At 39.9% G+C, this 23,296-nt stretch overlaps 1 long non-coding RNA gene across 1 annotated transcript; it reads left to right on the forward strand.

Annotated features, from left to right (window-relative positions):
• The first annotated feature begins 1,464 nt into the window (after window positions 1-1,464).
• Window positions 1,465-4,377, forward strand: LOC147879579 (uncharacterized). Its single transcript, XR_015540621.1, has 3 exons — window positions 1,465-1,656; window positions 3,737-3,804; window positions 3,968-4,377. It is a non-coding gene; the product is annotated as an uncharacterized LOC147879579 (long non-coding RNA).
• The last annotated feature ends 18,919 nt before the right edge of the window (window positions 4,378-23,296 follow it).

A 23,296-nucleotide genomic window follows, 5' to 3' on the forward strand; every position in this document is an offset into this window, starting at 1 on the left:
TGCTTTAAATTTTCCCCCTAAAGCAAATAGCAATAAAAAGGGGCCTAATTATTGGTATGGAGACAATTCATGGAGTCAATAGAGAACAAACTATTTTCAAGTACATGACCTACTGTAAAAGGATAATAGATGAGGGGTTTTTGAGCTATTGCAAAAAGGCAATAGAAAAATCAAAATGTAGTCATTGGTATGGTCCACACCCATGTACATATATTGGTGTTTTATATATCTATACATGGGGTAGAGGGATCTGATTATAGGAACATTGGTCACATTGGTGTGCCTAGGTCCAATGAGTGGAAAAGCCACGTGGAAAGACAAGGGGAGGGTAATAACAATGTCCCTCTATTTATGAGAAGAGGGCCAACCTCCCCTCTTATTTATGAGAATTTATAACACTTATACTCTACTTCTTATACAAAATCTCCATAAAAATTCCCCTTTTGCATGAAATTTTGGAGCTTTCTCTTTGACTTTAGCTTTTGGGGTACTCCACCTTTTCACTTAGGAAATCAATTGAATTTCTCAGTTGGAAACTCCATAGCTTAAGTTATATTCATGCAATAATTTATTGATATTAAGGGCCTTTAAAAAACCCACAATTAGGTTGTATCATAAATTTAGAAAACCCAGAATTAGGTTATATCATACTTTCATTTTGTAGTGGAGAATTTATGGACGATGTTTTCACCTTGTAGTAGAGATGATGGATGCGTCTCCTTTAAACCATGCTTGTGTGAGTTGCTACATGATATTTGAGCTCCATTCCCAACTCAAAATTGTAGTAGAGCCCATGGTGGATTCGAGAGTTGAATGGATGTGAGTGGCGCAATTGGCTAGTGCGTAGGTCTCATAGCTACTAAGAGAGTTGAATGGATGTGAGGCAGCATGTGTGTGACCTTTTGTTCCACACGAGACTGAGTGCAAAGAGAGAGTTCTACTGTTTCATCTATCTAGGTGATCTTGCCAATTTGTGTGAGAGACAGTCTTGAGACAAAAAACCTATGTCTTTCATCTAAGAATCTTTTGTTGATTCTTCGATGTGGCCTCAAATTGCAATTTTGGTGCGAAATTTTGTGTGCGCTCATGCTTACATTTGTAGGTCTGCCCTCATATTATGAAGTGCCATTTAAAAATGGACAGAGATGGCGCATGGTTAGGTTTATGATTCCACCCTATTGTATGGAGGATGATTTTCTTAGTAGTGTGTTCACTCCATCTAATGGCTCTCACCTAATTTCTCTAATAGTTTACTTCCCATCTCCCATAAATACAAGGATGTACCCTCCTCTTTACCCCCCCCGCACCACCGTGCCCTCCCCCACGCTTGCCAACCCTTGCCTTTTCGAACCCTGCCTTTTTTAATAATTAATTGAAAAGCGCGGAAGGGTGGAATTGCAATGTCCTAAGGTGGTATACGAAAGGGCATTTAAAGCCCTAAAGTTAGAGTATTTATAGCGATGTTGTTCTTTAAATTCGAATTAGGGTAAGACGATTTGCATGTTCTTGCAACGTTCTTCCATTACGCTCTTCTGGAGTTGACGATCAACCGACGAGACAAAGATCCCTCCACTCACACTGGTTCGCAGCTCATCAATCAATCGCTAAATCTCCCGTGGCGTCCTCCCAACACAGTGGAGCCGTCTTTGCATTCAGGTACTGCCGTTTTTCGCAACCGTCGCCATTGAGAACCTCGGCAAAGCTTTTTCTCCGCCTTTACATGGGTTTTGTGAAGTACTCTTCCATAAACGCTCGGTCTTGCGAAGAAAACCAGCCGAAAGAAATAGCATAAAGAACTTTTTACCGATCGGTAAAAATGAAGGACTGATATAATTACCACGTAGTCGCTGTGTATAGATGGCCGGTGTAGGCCCAAGAGACCGAGTGTTTATGGAAGAAGTACTTCACGGATCCCTATCCGTGGCAAAAGAGTGATTTGCGCACATAAAGCGGTAGATTGGCTAGTCTGACGAATCTCTTGTGAATCTCAACGACAGCCAAACTTTATGATACAATCCAGGCCGGGTTAAAACATGCAGGAGCACTGCGCAGGCTTGGCTGGGCCGTGTTGCAAGGTCGGCTTCTTCTTTTGAGTATAAATGCATCTAAAGAACAAGAGAGAAGAGTGGAGGAAAAGCCCCCTCTAGAGCCGGTTATGTCTATGCAATAAATGCCCCAGCTGCCTTGAAATTTAAAACTTGCATAGGTGGAAAACATTGAAAAATCTCTCGGTCGTATGCGTACGTATGCAAAAGTAGGCGGGAAAAATCGCTTGACTTCTTGCTTGTCCCAATGTTGGTTGCTCAAAAGGTATTTAGAATTGGAGCGACGAGAAAAAGTAGTATGATTCTAAGGATGCCTCACGGCCGTTCTGAAGGCTTGTGCTAGAAAGAGGACTACAGCTAGAACATGAAAGTGGCAGGAGTTGTTGGCAACACCTTGGTGGATATGTACGCCAAATGTGGCTTGCTTGCAGAAACATAGAAGCGTTTAGCAACTGCCAGTCTGAAACGAGGTCTTCTGGAATGCACTAATGCCAGGGAATGACAAGCATGGGCTTGGTGAAGGAGCACCTGTTGCCACTTTTGTTTGCAGCTTGAAAGCTTGTGGTAGTGCAAGGAAATGCACTCGGAGATTGCTAAAAAGGGGTCTTTTGTTGGCAACACCTTGGTGGATATGTATGCCAAATGTGGCTCGTTTGGAGAAGCACGGGAAGCTTTTGACAAGCTGGCAGTTCAAGATCGTGGACTGGATCTGCTCAAACAAACTGAACTGTCTTGATCTCCCCAATTGCCAGTTAGCTGCCTTGAAAGCTTGTAGCAGCATAGGAACCATAAACAATGGCCGAGAAATACATGTGGCTGAGCTGCTGAGATTGCCAGAAAGGGGCTGAAGCACCTTGATGGATATGGCACCTTGTCAAATGCTTCCCGTTCTTCTGCAAGCGAGCAACATTTAGCATAAACGATGGCTCGTGGAATACGCTAATGCTAGATATGTTGGGCTTTGTGAGGAAGTGTGACTATCTCGAAGTGATGCTACTGAAGAGTGCTGTGTGAGGAGCGCGACTGTCTCCAATAGATGCTACTGGAGAGTGGATTATTACAAGCTCTGTGGGGCCATAGACAAGGAACAAGAAATACATGTCAAGATTACCCAAAAAGTGCCTGGAAAAAAAAAAATTGTGGCCATGCCTTGTTGTATATGTAATGTGATTGCTGAAGCCTGGGAAGGATTGACACTGCTAGTTTCAAACGTGGTCACTGACGGCAGGATATCAGTTCAAGATGAGGGCCTGTGGTCACAAGAATAGCAGAGAATGCTGACGATGACCTTGAAAGGCAGCAAAATACAGCAGCAAGGAGCAAGTCTGATTGTTTTCTATGTGCTTCAGATAATGAGAGGAAAGACAGATCTGGTTACGTGCTCTATTGCGATTTGTGTTCAGGATAAGGGCCAAGAAGTACAAGACAATTATTGAGCACCGCATTGACTCCTTGTTCGGGCAAGCCTATTTGGACGAGGCAGTAGTGATGGTGAAGAAGTGCCTTTCCATCCTAGTATTCTGGTGTGACATACAGTGTTGGGTGCTTATTAACGAAAGTGTGGTAATACGGTGTTTTATTTTTTGTGTGGGTGTGTGGGAGGTGTGTGTAATGTCAGGCATGCCTCTGAACATGCAGTACAGTAGGATGTATTCTGGCAACTTATGTTTGGATATCTTACCTCTATGCAGGTCTATACATGCAGGAGGAAGGGAAGGAGGTCAAGGCAATGAGTGAAGAAAATTGGAAGAGTTTTGGGGTAATGTGGAGCTGTCCTTTTTTTGAAGTGGGGGGTGTGAATAATCTGGATTTTGGAAGACTTGCGCTTCTAGCTAGCCATCCAACTATTCGGTCTGACGGCCAGGTCACAATAGGACGAAATGTATGCTGCCAACTTATGTTTGGATATATCCTCTATGCAGGTGGTAGATGCATGAGGAAGGGAAGAAGGTCAATGCAACGAGTGAAAGAATTGGAAGAAGCCAGGATATAGTTGGTGGGCTGACATTGGTGGTGGTGTGCATTTGTTTTTGGTGTGGTAAACAAGACAGTCCCAAGGAATATACATGCAAAGCTCAAGGAATTTTCCCCTCAAAATGAGCTAAGGGTATGTCCCAGATTTGCAATTTGAAAAAAATAAAGTCTGTAAGCTCGGATATAGTCTAGCCTTATATATGTGCGTGTGTTTGTGTTTTGGGGAAATAGAAAGATCCCTTTGCTCCTGCTTCTCATGAACCTCCTCATTTTTCCAAGAGCCCTACATGAGGGGGGGTGGGGCTATGGACTTTTACCCCCACAAAAAAGTGTGTGGGCTATGGGAGCACAATGAGCAACTCGATGTATGCATCCTAATTAATACAGCCAATGGGACACGTCTTATCAAGAATGTATGGATTTTTAGGGACTTCACATGTTATTAATCATTTATGAACCTAAGTCGTGTCTCTTTCCGTGGGAACTTGAAGAGTCAAGCAAATTTTCATCACAGTATATTTCTGTTGCTTGCTGTGCTTTGCAAACATGAAAGAGAAGGTGGTGTCAAGTGACTTGTACAAATGAGAACGGAATTGAATAACCTATCGACGATGTTGCATGAAACCATTCTGTTTCGATAGGGGTACGAAAAACGATTGAAAGCGATGGGAGTGGGTAATATGGTTGGATGTTGCAAGCTGTTCCAATTATCGGATGTGATTCCGAGAGCTGAACGGAGATGAATACCACACATGGAAGGTTATTGTCAATGGTTTGGGATGCAATCTGGAAAGTTGACTGATCTCTAGGGTCGATTGCCATGGCTTATTCTAGTGATGCATATTTTTTAATGTGGCTCGAATAGTATTTAATTTGGTTCAAATATGGTTCACTTTGCAGGTCAAGAGCCTCCTTCTTGGCTTGGTTGTGGGCCATGCTTCCGTTAAGGACTTTGCATTGGTGGTGTGGTGCTGTATTCATCTTAGACCTCTCCAAGAAGGGGGCAACTATCAATCTAGGAGGGATTTTTAGAGGTGGAGATAGTAAGCATGGAGGGCTAGGGAGTGGACTTGTGGAGCAAGGCTATACGGGGGCAAAGGGAAGCTTTGTTTAAGCTCCACACCCTATGCTACCTTTGATTTTCCTTTTTGCTTCTACTTACGAGTTGGACATGGAGTTCTGTTTGCAATGTTATTTGAGGGCTAGCAAGAAAGATGCAATTCATCATAGGGTTGATGACAATTCATTTGCATCATGATGGGTGCATTACAAAGCCAAGTTGTGCATAATGAAAGTCACTTGTCTCACCTAACAGACCTCCACACCTATGTGTGGATTGTAATGTGGATTTATGATCACATCCACTCACTTTCATCTTTGGTGCCCTTGTGGTACTACATACACAAGCATGTGCACATAAAAAAGTCTCCATATTGAGATGTTTGCCACATGTCTACCATAGTGCCATGAAATGTTGAATCTAGTTGAGGGTTAATGAGGGTAGTGTAGTTCGTCCCTACATCGTTTTTTAGTTTCCCTTTTCTCACTTCGTTGTTTGGCCCCTTTCTCGCTTAAAATTGCCCTTCATAGTTTCTCATCCTTGGCTCTTGCTCCTCTTGACTAATGCAAGTGATGAAATGTATAGAGTGAGAATTTGAGGCACATTGAAATCTATGTAATAACGCATTGATTGTCCTTCTTAGAGCATTGGCTGCATATCTCTTTGCTCCTTTTTGCCATCCACACTTCTTGCTTATAGGTTGAAAGAAAGCCTTGTAGGTAGTTGCATTCAAAGGTGGAGTTAATGGTTGGTTGTGACCACATCTAGCTCCATCTCAAATCTTGCCAATCATATAATATGCGTGCCTTGCATCCATCTAGAACTAAATGGTAGATGTTGCCCATATGTTTAGAAATGAGGTGAAGTATTTTTTGGTCATCCTATGTTACATAGTTTCCCTTTGAATTGGAATCGCCTCTAAAAATATGTAAATCTCTCTAGTTGAACGCTTTAGTCATGCACTCTTGAGCTTTAGGGACTATGCACTACAACAACAAGTGGCCCCTTTTGACACTTGGGGATTTTTCAAGTCGAGATGTAGTGTCACGGGGATGTGAATTTCTAAGCTTTAGGAATTTATGATGACTGTTGTAGCCTCCAACTAATTAAAAACAATTCAAAGGACACTTCAGTGCAATTAATACCATGGGCCAAGGCATGGGACTGAAGGTTAGAGTGGTAAAAATCCTGTTGCTAAAAATAGCAACCACCTTTAGCAAGTTGGCTTGAGGAGCAAGGCAAAAAGTTGAAATTTGTGATCACATAATTACAAGGAGAGGCAAGTCACAGGTTGGGAAAGTGCTCCAGGGCTATTTTATTCCATCGCCTTGCTGATTTTTGACTACAAGGGCAGTCTGGGGGTTGTTGGTGGGTTGCCAAAAGCTCAATGATGAGATTCGTTTTTGTGCCAGGACCCTCTAGATCAGTTCGTTTTTGTTGCATGCCTATTGTTCATGTCTTCCTAGAGGCGCAAATCTTGTTTGCACTTCTTCCAAGAGCTGTCCAAGCCAGGTGCCTATCAAAATCGCACTTTTCCAGGAAGTTTGGAGCTTCTAGGCAACTCGATTTACTTCCAGACTTGGCGATTCTCTTCCAGTAGGTTTTCGAGGGTTGCTTTTGATTCACCTGCCAAGGTGCCAGAGATCTTACTAGGGAATTTCTTTTTTCCATCTTTGCTGATTTCCCAGGGTTTCTCGAGCTTTTCGATCAATTGATTGCTTTTCGGAGGCTTTCGTACTGCTTCAGAACCTAGAGGTCCCTTTTGCTTTGCGCAGTTGGCTTTTCTGTTTGCCAGGTACAACCAAGTGTGGTTGTTTTGTTGGCCTTTGTCTTGCTAGGAGTCCCTTGACGGGTATTCAGAGCTACCAAGGCAGACTGGGCTGATTTCTCTCCTGCGAGGACTCCCCTAGTGGGTATCAGAGCTGCCAGGTTAGAACCCTCATCCAAATTCGGAAGAAGGGCTGCCATGGAATGTTGCACTAGACTGGGATGCCTTTTTACATAGGACAGAATTGCCTATTATTCAATTGGTTGTCTGTGGGTTGATGCACTGCGATGCTATTCTTGTATTTGCAAGCCTTTTGAATAAAAGATAAAGAAATATTGAAAGGGGCGCTAAGTTTAGGGCCAATCTGGTGTTTGGTGCAAGACAGGAGCTATGAGATCTGGACGGAAAAAACAAAGGGGTGGTGGTGTGTTCTAAGTTGATTTGATTTGCGTGGAAAGTTCTAAGTGGCTATAAATTAAGTATCTGTTGGTTATTAATTGTTCACTACCCTTTGGAGAGCCCGAAGGAAATATGCATGTTTTTCCTTTCTGCAAGTCCATTTTGTTGTGGGGTGTGACTGCATGAATATTGTTGCTTTATGCCATGCTCCTATAGGAACCTTGCAAACTCATTTGAGAGGTACTCTCCCCCTCCATCTGACCTTAGGCATTTTATTTGCAAGCCTGTTTCTTTTTCAACCATAGCTTTAAAAGCTTTGAAATGCCTAAGCACTTCACTTTTCTTTTTCATAAAATACACCCAGACTTTTCTGCTATAGTCATCAATAAAAGTAACAAAATAATGACAGCCTCCAGTAGATGCAACTTTAGTAGTCCACACATCAGAGTGGATTAATTCCAATGGCCTCTTACTCTCTTGAACATGTCTACGAAATGGTTTCCTTGCCTGTTTTCCAAATTGACAGGCTTCACATATCTTATGGATTTCTGCAACCTTGAACTTGGATAATCCTGCAACAATATTTTGGGCCTGCATTAACTTAAGTTGTTGTACATTAACATGACCAATGCATTTATGCCAGATACAAATATCTACAACTACACTGGTCCCATGTGCAAACATTGCTACACTCAATTCAGGCATGTCTGCATCCAACGTAAACATCCTACCCTTCTTCTTCCCTTTTGCTATCAAGTGACCTTTATTTTTCATATCCTCAACAAAGCATCCAGTGGTTCCATTGCCAGGACATCACCAACTTTCTCAAGGGGGTAAGACCTATGGTTGTTGTGGATGATGTTGGGATCAGGGATATCCGAGGTGACGCCTTTGGCTGCTAAGAGAATTCAACCAAGATGTTGTGCAGCGAAAGCACAGGATGTGCCAAAGTATATGCCTTATGAGGAACAGCTAGAGATAACAAAGACCAGATCTTGATTCAAGAATAGTTGCTGGCACAGAGTGGTAGAGTTTCCTCGTTACTTTTTGAGATGTGACGTGGATGGAGAAGGGTTTCCTCATCGCTATTTGGGATGTGATGTGGATGGAGGAGGGTGAACTGGTAGATTCACCTCAATTGATGCAACTCTACTTTTCATCTTGAGCCAGTTGGGGCTCATTCAAGCTACTCCACCAAAACAAGAAGCAACGTATGCCATAGAAGACTTAAGGAAGTGCAATAGGTAACAACGTGTTTGCTAATAGAGTCTAAGTATGGGGGAGAGAGAGAGAGAGAGAATCGATTAATTAAGCAGCCAACTAATCTAATTAATAAGATCAATTAACTTAATCAATCTAAGTAATCAATTAATTATATTTACCCAAACTAGAACAATTAACAAGATGTGGTGACTTGAACATTAGCAGTACATGTACTTTGTGAATGAATGGTCCGAGGCCCTTAGTCTTGCTGGCCACAACTTTGGAACAATATATAAGCCTTCATAGGGCAATGTGGACCTCGTAATTTCTTACAATAGTAGTCGATTCAATATGATCCTTATAAGGACTTTGAAGCATTTCAAAAGAACCATATAGTTCCATGTCAAACCAGGATAGCTTGCTATGTAGGTGCATGTGTAGTTTATCTTGACGCATCCAACGGATGATACCAACACCTATATCGGTAGTGGTATTTGTAGTTAAAACAAGCAAAAGACCTAGACAAATATGGTCTCTTTCTTCCTTGTGATAAATAGTTAGCCTAGAAATTGTAATGCCACATGCATATAAATGGACGGGAAATGGACCTCCCTAATATATGGATCTATATGGTCTTTAAAAGGCTTCTGTAACCTTGCTAATTCAACGTGGTCATTACAAGAACCCTATAGCTTTTTAAAAGAACCATATAGTTTCACATCAAGGTAGAATAGTTTGCCACATAGGTGTATGCAAAGTTTATCTTAGGGCAAGCATTTATCCCAATAGTGGAGTTCGTAGTTGAAGCTAGAAAAAGCCTTGGAAAGATATGTCCCCCTTCCTTTCTTGTAATAAATAATTGCATATTTTAATGCTATGTTCATGTAAGTGGACCTACATGGTTCATAAGTATCTTTATGGTCTTATAAAGGCTTGTGTAGTTACACAGTTCTCATAAAGAAACACAAAACTTCTTATAGCCAATGCCACATCGCCCAAGTAAGAAAATCTAAATTAACTAATTACCTTCTAATTAGGTAAATTAATTCAATGAAGTAAAGCAACAAAATCATCTAATCAATCCAATTAAACTAATAAACCAACCTTATACCAACCAAAAAGATCTATTAATCCAATCAATCTAATCAAACTATTAATTATATCTTCTCAAGATCAATTGATTAATATAATTAATCATCTCATTAATTAACCCAAATAAGTTTGAGCTTCTTATTTGTGTTTCTTGCCTATGGTGCTGTACAGAATCTTGAGAGCACCATCAATTTAGCAAACCCTTGGAATTGCGATAAATTGACAAGCTTTGTTGCAGGAAGAATTAAACCAAATTTGGGACAGGTTGAGCTAGCAAGTCAAAGTGCTAAATTTTGCAGTCAAAGTCTCCCAAAAAGGAGGTCAACACCTTTGGTTGACTCGCATTAGAGAACCTTATGACCAAGGAGGTAAGGGTGGTTTTATTAAACTGCCATATGCTAATACATTAAACCCTTAAAACCTTAGAGAAGCAAAGGAAACGTAGGCTTTGGACATCAGCCACTAGCAAGCATTCCGACTATAGCATGCTTTTGATCTAACATGGTGAAAAGTGCCCCAACGTTGAATGTTCGAATTTAAGAGCTTGCCTTTCAATTCAGGCAATCCTCCATGTTTGGTTTGCTTTTGTGAGGCCATTGAATAGATTACCTTCATAATTATAATACAAGACAAACTAGTCACATCGAATTTGATTAATTGATTGAGGTCAAATGCATGAAGGGTTGCAGCTTGCTGAGTGATTCCACATTTGCAATTTTGTTTGTGTATTTTGTATGCTATATTTTGGTTAGCATGCCTTGTAAGGATCATGTACCTCTACTTAAACATGCAATTTGCATATGGGATATTGGTATGTGGGTTGTATTTTCCTATGTGCTTTGAGGTATTCTGGCAAGGTTTTTCAATGCAAATTTACATGTGCACAATTGAAATTCCATGATTTTTTATGAGTGCATTTCATGTGCTTTTGAAAGAGATGATATAGGAAACACGTGAGAGTTTTATGATCAGTGTAGACCTTAAAATGGATGCCATACCTATGTAAGTCCAGCCCATGACTTACCACTCCTACTCTTTCTCTAACTCATGAGATACTACCCTGTCCTAACTCTCCTACTATATTTCCACTCTTAGATTGTCTAGTTCCTTGTGACGATCTTCAGTTAGAAGTAGTCTTGTTGCATATCTTGGTCCTTTGAAACATTATCTGGGCATTAAAATTGCTAGCAGTGAGGAGAGTATTATGATGTCACAGTCCAAGCATATTGGACAGCTCTTGCAGAGTTTTCAGTTTGAGGATTGCAAGCCAGTATCCACACCATTAGAGCCTGGTTTCCATTTCTCACAGCTGAAGATGGCACTGGTGCATGTGATTTACTCTCTATCGATAGGCAAATGGTTCTTTGATTCATTTATGCCATACTAGGCCAGACCTTCAGTATGTTGTCTCATAGTTGAGCAAATATATGCAAAGCCCTTCTACATACCATTGGTAGGCCGTGAAGCATGCCTTCAGTTAAGGCACTCAGCATTTGGGCCTTCTCTACAAATTCGATTCTTTACTTGTTATGCATGGATTCACTAATAGTAATTTGGCTAGCTGTTCTGACACTCGTGTGTCATATAATGGCATCTATTTCATGTTGGATACTTCATGCACATCATGGTTCAGCAAGAAGCAAACTACAGTTGCTACCTCTAGTTGGAGGCTGAGTACAAAGCAGCTTTAACAACTATAGTGGAGTGTATTTGGCTCCGGAAGTTACTTGCAAATCTTCATGCATGTCATACAACTCCTACCGTCATCTTTATTGATAGTCAAAGTGCTTTGGCTATGGCACGAAATCCCAACAAAGCATATTGAGGTTCACTGTCACTCTGTCAAAGAGAGATTATCAGCTCCCCCTGAAAACAACTTGGCAGATTTCTTTATAAAGGATCTCCCTTGACCTAAATTTGAAGCTTTTTGGCAAGCTTTGAACTTAGTACCTTTTGCGACTTGATCTATTATGCTCTGTAGAGTCATAGGTTACTATATCCATTCAGGACGAACATGTGCAACCATGACTAGTTCTTCAGGTATTCTGAGACATGTCCACAATACTTCAGCCCATACCATGGAGGGCGATTTGTAGGCCATTCTATGGGCTATCCATAGGTGCCATATCATATCATCTCTCTCTCTCTCTCTCTCTCTATGAAAGAAAGAAAGATAGCAAGAGTGAATTATTTTAATCATGAAAACTAAAGGAACTACTTACACATTTTTACCATTTCCTACAATGATGCAATATTAAACTCCTTACTTAAAAAGTACATGCATACTCATTTAACTCTTTTCAAAACAAACAAAAAAGCGGCCTGTCTAGTTCCCTACTGTTTGTTTTGAGCTTATGTTCAATGATTCTATCTAAACATGCCTAAGACCGATACACCATAGATAAAAGAATTCATATCTAAGATGGTGCGTACTTTTTTTATATTTTTCTTGGAGTATACCCCTTATAAATTAGCAAAGTGATCAAATTACTACATTGAGTGATAAAAGATTCTTTACTTGTACAAAGGTGGGAGAATCTATGGAATTGGGAAGAAATGACTCCATATTTTTCCATATCAAAAATGTTTTGAGTCAATATGAGGCACTTTTATAATGTGTAAACCACTATATTCAGGTTGTCAACCTTTATCATAATATCAACCTCTAATCCTACATTGAATTGAGAGATTCTAAGATCTAAGAAAACACAAGTATCTCCTCTTGAAGTACAATTAAGTTCACAAGAGTCACGAGGATAGATTCCTTGTCCAAAATCACAAGCGTCTTTGTACTTAAAGTTTTGAAAGTCAAGCACATTTAGTATAAATAAATTATCTATATAACTCCTAACTTGGCTAAGCTTACGTAAAATGATAGGGCAAGCATTGATCTCTAGAAAGGAATACACACCCACAACTCACATCAAATAATAGAGATAGAAACAGATCTTACCTGTCCTTCCATCCTCATCATTTGAAAACCTGTTAAGTGTTGAGTATAAATTCTTAGAGTGTATGTTCAACACTCTTGAAGCTCTTGGAATAGAAATTTTGTTCTCATGCAATGATGCCACTACCATGGTTTGTATGCAGTGTAGTTATATCACAGTTTCCCAAATGAAATTTTAATTTTGAGACACTATGATTTTGCATTTGTTTTTTGTTTTCATTTGCGAAGGCGGGCCTCCATCCTTGCTCCCTTCAGTTCCTTTTTGTTGAGTTTTTAACCCTCTTTTTTTTTTTAATCTCTTAAAAAGTAAGTTAAATTTGAAAGTTTTTGTAAAGAAAATGTATGTAAATTTATAAAAAGGAGTTGATCATATTGCATGAGATTAATTTACCATGAAAGTCCTCTAAAATCTCCAAGACGACTTCATAATGGTGTCAATAAACACCTTTTCAAGTTTCAAAAAGCAAGAGTGGTAAAATCTCAAAGGACTTTATAATGATGTCAACAAACACATTGCAATAGTTTAAAAGGTTTTTTAAAACAATACAAAGTGAAATTATACAAATACGATGTTTATTTTTCTAAAATTTTCCCAGACTGGCCTGGTAGTCAAAAATCAGCAAGGCGATGAGATAGAATAGCCCCGGAGCATTTTCCTAGCCTGTGACTTGCCTCTCCCTATTCTTCTGTGGTTTAGAAACAAGCATCAAAGAAAATTTCAACTTTTTGCCTTGTCCCTCAAGCCAACTTGCTCAATGTGGTCCCCTGAGCTATTTTTAGCAGCGAGATTTTTACCCCTCTCTAACCTTCAACCCCTTGCCTTGGCCCATGGAATTAATTGCACTAAAGTGTCCTTTGAATTGTTTTTAATCAGTTGGAGGCTAGGGCAGTCACCATAAATTACTAAAGCTTAGAAATTCACCTCCCCCTAACAGACCCCCCCTCTTGAAAAATTGCAAACGTTCCTGTTTGCACCGAACTTTTTGCTTTGTTCCATTAGAACATGTAGCAAAGTCTCAAAGCAAGTAGAAGCTCAAAGCCTCAATTAGTTCAAAAACACAACCAAGCATCCTTCCACAAACAGCAAACATACATGCTCAAACAGACAAGATGCTCCATATGGCCATCCCGTAGGACCCAGAGCACGAGATACATCAAGAGGATACACAAGTACTCAATGCATGCAAACATACAGTCAATGTGTACCTTCTTTTTTTTTCATATGGCCATCCCGCAAGACCCATTTATGTTTCTCTTGATGTACTTCTCGCTTTCATATGGCCATCCCTCAGGACCCACAACTAGTAGTACATCATTAGTACACACAAAAGCACTTCATGCATGCATACAAACAACCTATGCATACTTTTCACACATGTTCCTTTCAATTATTTACGCACTTCATTTTATGGCTATATGGGACTGTCCAAATCTATCCTAGCAGCTCTAAAAAAGTCCTCACAGAAAAGAAACCATCCATGCAAGATTACAAGATGAACGAGATATATGATTTGGTAGAGCTGCAGGTAACCAACTCATATACCATTTACAGAGTGACTACTACATTAATCTAGGAGTCCCGCGGTAGATATACCGTCAGCAAGCAATACTTCGAGTGAGACCGACAGTGTCACCAAGCGACCTCTAGATATCAGGAGGAGTCTAAACCAAGGGAGTGGATGTGCTACCCCCCCTTTTGAGCATCAAGCAATGCTCCAGACACCTGCTCTGCTGATTCAGTGTGACTACTTTTTCGGGTTGAGATCATGGACATTGTGTGTTCTTCCTGTGCTTTGGGACCTCATGCATAGCTTTGTTTTTTGTTTTTCGAGGCTATGTGGGTAAGAAAAAGTTTCCTAGGTTTTTAATGGCATGGGGTGCTCCTTGTTTTAGTGGAACGGCAACTTGCATGGTGTTTCCATAGTTGCGTGTTGTTTAATTTACTCTAGCACAAGTTTGTTAGCCACGGTTCCATCGTGTGCTTTGGAATGTTCCTTGAAAGGTTTTCTCAAATGGAACATGGAATTTGCATGGTGCTTGTGCGCACTTTTGTTCATCATATCCCAGAATTTACTCTCCATGTGCCTTGGAGTATTCCTTGAAAGGTTTGCTCAAATGTCACATGGGTATGCATGGTGTGCATGTGTCTATTCCTACATTCTAATTTATGAACTCTGGGTAGTTCATAGGCTACATAAGCCTTTATAAGACCATATAGATCCTTATGGGCCATGTAGGTCCATTTATATGCACTTAGTATTAAAATTTTTAGGCTAATAATTTATTACAAGAAAGGAAGAGGACATATCTCTCTAGGGCTTTTGCCTCCAACTACAATCTCCACTATTGGATAAATGCTTGCCTCAAGATAAATTTTACATACACCTACATGGCAAACTATTCTACTTTGACATGGAACTATATGGTTCTTTTCAAAAGCTAGAAGGTCCTTCTAATGACTACACTGAATTGTATGGGCTGCATAAACCTTTCTAAGACCATATATATCCATATAGGTCCTTACATGGACCACCTACTTCCTTATATCAACCATGTAGGTCCATTTATATGCACATAGCATTAAACTTTTTAGGCTAACTATTTATCATAGGAAAGAAAGAGGACATATATGCCTAGGGCTTGTGCCTCTTTTAACTACTAGCACTACTAACTAGGATAGACGCTGCTATAATTCATTGGATGCCTCAAGGTAAACTTTCCATACACCCACATGGCAAACTATCCAACTTTGACATGGTGCTATATGGTTCTTTTAAAATGCCGCAAAGTCCTTATAATAGCCACATTGAATTGACCATCATTGTAAAGAATTATAGGGCCCACATTTTTCTATGAAAGCTTATATGTCCCAAAGTTATGGCTAGCAAATTTAAGGCTATGATGTGGTATGATTTTGTTCTGGTGGATTTCCAACCTCCACAGTGTTTTTATATTCACATATTAATTAATCTGGCACTTTCCATAGGCAAGAAAGATAAATAAGAAGCGAGCACGCTATTGCCTATTGTGCTTCCTTGGGTCTTTTATGGAATGGGCTACTTCTTATTTTGGTGGAGTCGTAATTTGTGGAATGATTGTACATTTTTGTGCTAATTAACATGATGCTTTCTCTTTTAGTCGGGTAAATTTTTGGGCTTATGCTCAGATTTTGTATAAGTCCTTGAAACTCGACATCTGAGGTTTTAAAAATAGCAGCCTGTGTGGGTTTTAAAAAGGTTTTTGGGGTTTTTAATGGCATGGGATGCTTTCTGTTTTGGTAGGGCTGCAACATGCAAGGGGTTTTTACATTTGTGTGTTAATTGATATGGCATTTTACTTGTCAAGTTCACTCTACCACAAGTTCTTTCATCATGTGCCATCGTGTGCTCTTCTTGTGCTTTGGAGTATTCCATGGAAGTTTTGCTCAAATGGCACATGGAATTTGCATGGTGTACATGTGTACTTTTGTTTGCTATTTCTTACCTTGGAGTATTCCTATAAAGGCTCTCTCAAATGGCACATGGGATTTGCATGGTGCGCATGTATCTATTCCTATTTTCTATTTTTTGTGTGTTTCCATATCAATTGATATGTGTGAAAAAAATATTACTAGGATCTTTTATGGCATGGGATGCTTCCTGTTCTAGTGGAGTTGTTATTCATGTTGTGTTTTTGCATGTGTGCATTAATTAATATAGCACTTTGCCTATTTGGTTTTCTCTAGCACAAGCTCATTTGTTACGTGTTAGTGTGCACTCTTCTGATGCTCTGGGGTATTCCCTCAAAAGATTGCTCAAATGGCACATGGAAGTGGTATGGTGCTCGTGTGCACATTTGTTTGTCATTTTCCACCATGACATTGAAATGATGGCTTGGAATCCTTTTTCTATATGCTTCTCTATCTCACACACACAAAGATGCACATACGCACATAGATGAATTTTCTAGTTGCAGAAATGGTCGTGATCATAGCCCTCAATATGAGAAATGAGTTGAGGTTTCATGGAAGCTACTTCTAGTTTTTTATTTCTATTAATTCCTTAAGAAATGCTTCTTGCTTTGGTGGAGTTGCAACTTGCACGATGATTTCGCATTTGCATATTCATTAATGTAGCACATGTTGGGGTAAAGGGCAGTGTGCCCACCCACTTGTACAGTGCCCATGTATACTCATATATATATATATGATAGAGGAATAAGCTGGAGTAGCGTTTGCTCCACCACATTTTGGTGTCTCCTTACCCCTTTGTGTGTGCTCTCCTCTCCCACAACTGGTATCAGAGCCCATGGCGTTCGATCTACGAGGAGCTCGGTGAGAGGAGAACGGGCACTGCTTCGAGAGATCTACCAGGAGCTTTGGAGAGCTTGATTCTCTCATTCATGAAGAGATTTTGGGTAGACATCATCCAAATCTGTTTGCTCTACAATGCAGCTGCAAGAATCACTTTGGGTTATCTTCCAGTGCTCCAGCGCTCTAGCAGCCTAGCGTTGGAAGGAGACCGCTATCTGTTGGTCTTGACGTTGTCTCGTGGGAGCCTATCGTTGGCTGTTGATGCATCCTTTGCAGCAAGTGGCTAGCCGTTGTGTGCTTGATGGAGGCATTGCTTCGTAGATACTTGCTGGAGATTGTTGACATTGGTGTTTCGCAACTCACGAGTGGATATCGTTGGAAGCTGTCGTATGAGTCTTAGAGGCAGCTTGTGTCTTGGAGCTCGGTCGTAAAAGCACCGTTTAGGCTTGCTGCTGCTGCTAAGGCTGGAGCTTTGAGCGATGCACTCTTGAGGCTGAGCCTTCATTGGAGAGCGTTGTTTGGAGAGGGCTGTAGGGAAGCTCTTTGTAGATGCAGCTACTGCAGATGGCTCATGAGCCACTGCGAGCACTTAGATGGAGTAGATAGGAGTCTCTTTCTCTCCATACCCTTATCCTTCCTGTGAGCAAAGGAAGAGCAGCCCAGTGATAGCAACAACATCCACTTTGGAGAAAAAGAGTGAGTTCTTTGTTTTTAGTCTGGAAATCTGACAGTATTTCAGATAGTAAAAGTGAGCAGAATGCCATTTTCGACAGTAAGTATTTGCAAATCCATAAGGATTTAGGCTCGATGCCCAACAGAGGAGTCGGAGAACTTTGGAAGGGCTACATTTTCTCTGTTGACAACTCGGTCATCTGAGTTTACAGTACAGAATTATTTACTATCCAAAATAGGGACAGTTCATGATCAGTGTGCAGACAGCCATATTGCAGACTGTATATTGGCAAATGCATACATGTTGATACACTTTGGCAAGTTGATGCATTTTGGCAAAAGGATGCAGTAAATGTCACTTGGTATATACCATTGGTGATGCATTTTGGATGCATAAGTGAGTGGCAAATGCATACAATTTGATGTTCACTTGAATGCCAATATAATGAGGCCATATACATGCAGTAAATGCATTTTGGGGACTCTTGAAAGGCATTTTTTATTCTCTGGTATGCAATTTCCAGAAAGCGGTTTATGCATTGGATGCCACAGTATATGCAAGTATTTTGCTCAGAAATTGGATGTTCAATATTTGGTTATGCTTTGAAGCCCGCGAGAAAATGATTGATATTCTTGACTGACAGGTCATTGAATAGTTGCTGCTGTTTTTTTTAAATGACAGAACAGTCATTTTCAGGACTGAATATCTCTTTCCTAGTGCGGAATTGCACTTTGTGCCGAACTGGAAAGTTGTAGTTCAATAAAATACTACAACTTTGCTTTTGGAAGCAAGTTGATCCGGTATAAGCTGTAGGAGTTACAGCCTCTGCAAAACCACAAAAAGTTGCAGTCTACTGTCTATTTGTGACCAATGTGCAGGAAGCTATTTTTCAGGTGAGAATATCTGAGAATCCAGAAGGATTTGGCTCTTAAGATCAACTGACAAGTTGTAGATCTTTCTACCAGCTACAACTTTGCTGTTTACAGCTTTGGCATCAGGTCTTTCAGTGAAAAGATATCGCTGTTCAAAAACAGGGACAGCGTGTTATTTTGCCCAAAGTGGCTGTGAGGTATTGTTGTAGGGATTTCTCTTACACAACAGTGAATTGGGAACTCACAGTAAATTATATAAAGTGATTGGGATCTCACTTCAGTCCAAGGGCATTATTGGCATTTTGGCAAGTCACTTTGGCACATTTGGCAAGTGGTGAATGCTTGATTTTGTTGCCAAAGGATTGCGCGCTTGAGATGATGCATTGGTGATGCAATAAATGCCATTTCGATGCATTATGGATTTGCATTGGTGGATGCCGCACTGATGTTTATGGATAGTTGAGCTGGGCTCCTATTGCCATTGGTTGAGCAGGCATTGCTCATTTGGTTCAGTGCATTTCTTACCTAGATTGCCAGGCATTGTCAGGCTGCATATATTCTTATTTATGCCTCTTTATGGCTGAGTGCTTTTGAGCATTGGATCAGCCAATTTATTTGGAGACCTAATTGGTCTGGACAACACTATATTTTTTGGTCATTTGGGTTGCCTATTGCACTATACTGCCCTTTGGTTGTGACCTATTGTGCCACAGATATGGCATCTACAGCTGGTAGTGCCCTCTTTGATACTGAGAGGTTGGATGGATCAAACTTTCAGTATTGGAAAGAGCAAATTTATGATGTGTTAGTGCAAAAGAGGCAGCATAAGCCCATTCAATGCAAAGGTGTCAAGCCTAATAGCATTAAACAGAGTGATTGGGATGACATGGATGAGCAAGCATGCTCTATCATTCAAGCATCACTCTCGAAGTCAGTCTACTTGCAGGTACAGGATGGTGTACAGGGTGTAGACTACCATGCATATGAGTTTTATACTCGTATATGCCGGATGTATGACCATGATAGTGTTATGTTACGGCATGATGGGCTGAAATGTCCTGATGGGCTGAATTACAGCCTTGATATGCACTCCAAAGGTCGATCAATTGGTAGAAACAGGTCATGTTCAAGGGGGAATTCCAAGAGCAAGTCTAGCTCTCGGACTTGTGTTGAATGTTTCTATTGTGGAAAGTATGGCCACATGAAAAAGTACTGCTGGAAATGGCTAAGAAAATGCAAGAAGAAGAGCAAGGTTAAGAATGACAGGAAGAAGGAGAAGAAGCATGTTGAGCTTCAAGGCGTGGATGCCAGGGTTTCCACTAACAGTAGCAGTGATGAAGGCATTCTTTTGTCTATGTCTGACACCTCCTTCTTGGCCACTGATGTACCCATTCTTGATGATTGGATGTTAGATCCATGTGCTTCATGTCATATGACCCCTCATAGGTCATGGTTCAGTGCATATCAAGAATGCATTGTGGAGAGTGGTTTGATGGGCATTAATCATTCTATGGATGTCTATGGTTATGGGGATATCCACCTTGTTATGCCTAGTGGCTCTATTCTTGTTCTACAATTCAAAATAGCATATCCTCCATTGTCAAAACATCCATTGCCTTCAACTCACCAGAGATAACACTGAAGATTTGATCTATGTCTTCATGTGTATGGCCGACAAGAAGAAAGCCAACTTCCACTTCTTCAAATATTTTCAAACCAACCAGCATAGACCATAAAGCAAATATATATTTATTCTTGTTCTCTCTCCAACAATTATCAGCTTGTATTCGCAATGTGTTAGGCAAACATCTGTGAGCATCTCTAACCTTTCTTATTGCTTTCATGATTGATGTAACAACCTGGTTACTATCATGGTCATGCAAACTATCAATCCATACATCACAAAAGATTCGATATCCATGTACTAATACTCCACACGTGTGTGTTTTTAGTCCACGTTTGCCCTCCAATGCTGGTGGGATACGTCTATATTGTGGCAAAGTGGTTGTATTCTGGTCCATGCCATCAATGGTGATGCACATGGATTTATCAACATGTGAAATAGCTTCCTCTCTCCAAGAAGCATACAACTTTCAAGCATCCTGCACATGACGTAAATGGATTGATCACCATTTAATATATATTCCTCGCTGCTGCTCACATTTACTATGTTCAATGGCATTTTTTAATTCATCACATATCTTACATTTTGACATCCTTTGCTTTGATGGTGTCTTGACATGGCAAAAATCTCTACGCCAAATTTTGTACAAGGTTGATCGTGAAATCATGCTCTCGTCTCTGTCTTGTAAAGTTTTATTGACAGGTTCTAGGATGACCTTCTTTGTTATTCCCAAAGGAAGATGTTGTTGTTATTCAACACATCCATCTAGCATTGTTTGTTGAAGATGAGGCTGCGGTAATGCATGGTCTTCGAGAACTTGCTTTAATGTTGCAGTTGCATTTATAGTGCTTTCATGGCATTTAAGCTTGTAGGTATTTCCATGAATTGTATGAATAACTTTTTCTTTCACCTCTGCCCAAATGGTCCAGTATGTGCCATGTGATAGTCCAGTTAACCATTGATATCCTTGATTGCAAATGGGTCTCCCATTAACCATGGGTTTCAATCTAGGTTTACAGTGTCTTGTGCTCAAATCTTGATTAGTGCCTTGATGAAGAAAGCATGAAAACTCTTGAAGAACATAGTTATGTCTATTAGGCACTGTCTTACTCCAAATACCAAGGCGTATGGCTACACAATCATCTTTCCCAACTTTTCTAATGCAAAGTCTCTTGCAACAAACTCACATAAGCATCCTTTCCATATTCTCCTCGGATTGCATCACATGTCTCTTTGGTTCTGGAATTGATTGCATGATTCTTCGCCTCTTCACACTCACATACTTTCTTTTTGTAATTAGCGTCTTGCCTTTTCTAGTTGTAAGACCATCAAACCTCGAATCCATATCCCTTGAATGTTCATCTTTATAATCAAATGCTGTGTGGGCTTAAGACCATCAAACCTCGAATCCATATCCCTTGAATCTTCATCTTTATAATATCTTGGAAATGGCAATCTGGTAGACATGTTCATTGATGTCAATTTGTTGCCAATGCCTCTTGAATTTTGTAGTTGAACTGTTTCTCCTTCGTAACTCAAGATTCTCCCATCTATATTCTCTGGCATGCTAGCAACAATATTACGAACAACATGACAAGTCTCAGATTCTCTGCCCCTTTTGCCTTGTGTTCGAGTGGTAACATCATGATCATTGTCACTAATATCATCAATTCTTATTATTGCATCACTTATCCCATCGATCTTTGCATGTATTTTTCTTTGTGGTCCCATCTTATTATTCTCAACACAAGACAAGTCTTCTATATCAATAAGCATGTTTGAGTCACTTGCAGCACAAGACAAGTCTTCTATACCAGCGAGCCTATTCGAGTCACTTGCAACACAGGACAAATCTTCTATACCAGTGAGCCTGTTCGAGTCACTTGCAACACATGACAAGTCTTCTATACCAGTGAGCTTGTTCGAGTCACTTGCAACACAAGACAAGTCTTCTATACCAGTGAGTATATTTGAGTCACTTGCAACACAAGAAACCTTTTCTACATCAACATCTGTTACTATAATGTCCTCAATACCTGTGAGCATGCCACTATGATACGCTTGATTACTACTATAGCTTCTTATCAATTTGGATCCCATTTGTGTTATAGTCTTTTTCTTCTGATAATATTCCATTGTGTCTTCCATGACATTGAAGGAAACTATCTTGGGAAAACTTGATTTCAAGAAAGCTAACCCCCATTTACAAGTACTATGAACTTGTAGTTGAGACGTAGTATTATGGACATCTAAATGTGAAGTACTATCCATTGCATTTTGAATAACACCTACACTAGTCAACTTAATTATCTCCACAATACAGAGAAAACTCTGAGCATAGCCCTTAAAGTTGCCAATTGCTAAAACTTCTCTGGAGCAAGATAACATCTCTACTTTTTCCCCCTCAAAATAAGTTTTCTTGATATCTTGAAAGTATGTCTTTGGAACAATTTCGTCTTGGTCCCAGAGTGTTCTGTGTGCTTGCATATCAAATATGTCACATTGTAAGATATCTCCCAATGTTTTTAAGTCTCCATGTGGATATTTTAAATGTACTTCAGGATTTACAACGTTAGTGATTATCACTACACATCTTCTCTCACCACAACGTTGAAAATGATACACATTCATAGGATCAAGACTATGAATTCGTCCAAAAGCCACCACTTCATTCTCACTTCATTCTTCTTATATAACACCAAATCCATACCCTCTGTTACGATGAATACCTGTTTTATGTACAAAAATAGATTAGCAACTCACAATGAACATAATAAATAATCATTAAGCTTATTATTACTTAATAACTTCTATATCAAAACTAGCAGAGAAGGCATTAAACCTGAACCCTACATCCTAAACTTTAAATAATTAATACCAAAGCATCTTAACCACCGTAAATCCTAAACTTTAAACATTTAATTCCTAAACCCTAAACCCTAAATCCTAAACTCCTAAACAATAAATCCTAAACCTTAAACCCTAAACTCTAAATCCTAAACCCTAAATCTTAAATCCTAAACCCTAAACCTTAACCCTAAAATACAACCAAAATTTAATGAATTTTTTTAATTTGTGCAATAGGTTGGATATATCCCCCAACTTGTTGCTTGAGCAACAGGTTGGATATATCAAGCAACAAGTTGGGGTATATATCCAACCTATTGCACAAATAAAGATTTTTTCTTATTTGTGCAACAATTTGATATACAGTTGGGGAATATATCCAACCTACAACTCAAGAATTTTCTTGATTTGTGCAAGGTTGGATATACCCCCAACCTGTTGCTCCAGCAACAGGTTGGGAGGTATATCCAACCTGTTGCACAAATCAAGAATTTTCTT

Source organism: Dipteris shenzhenensis, chromosome 33 (assembly GCF_047967505.1).
Source record: "Dipteris shenzhenensis isolate YYH24624 ecotype China chromosome 33, Dip_SZ_1.0, whole genome shotgun sequence".
In the NCBI taxonomy this organism is placed as follows: domain Eukaryota; kingdom Viridiplantae; phylum Streptophyta; class Polypodiopsida; order Gleicheniales; family Dipteridaceae; genus Dipteris; species Dipteris shenzhenensis.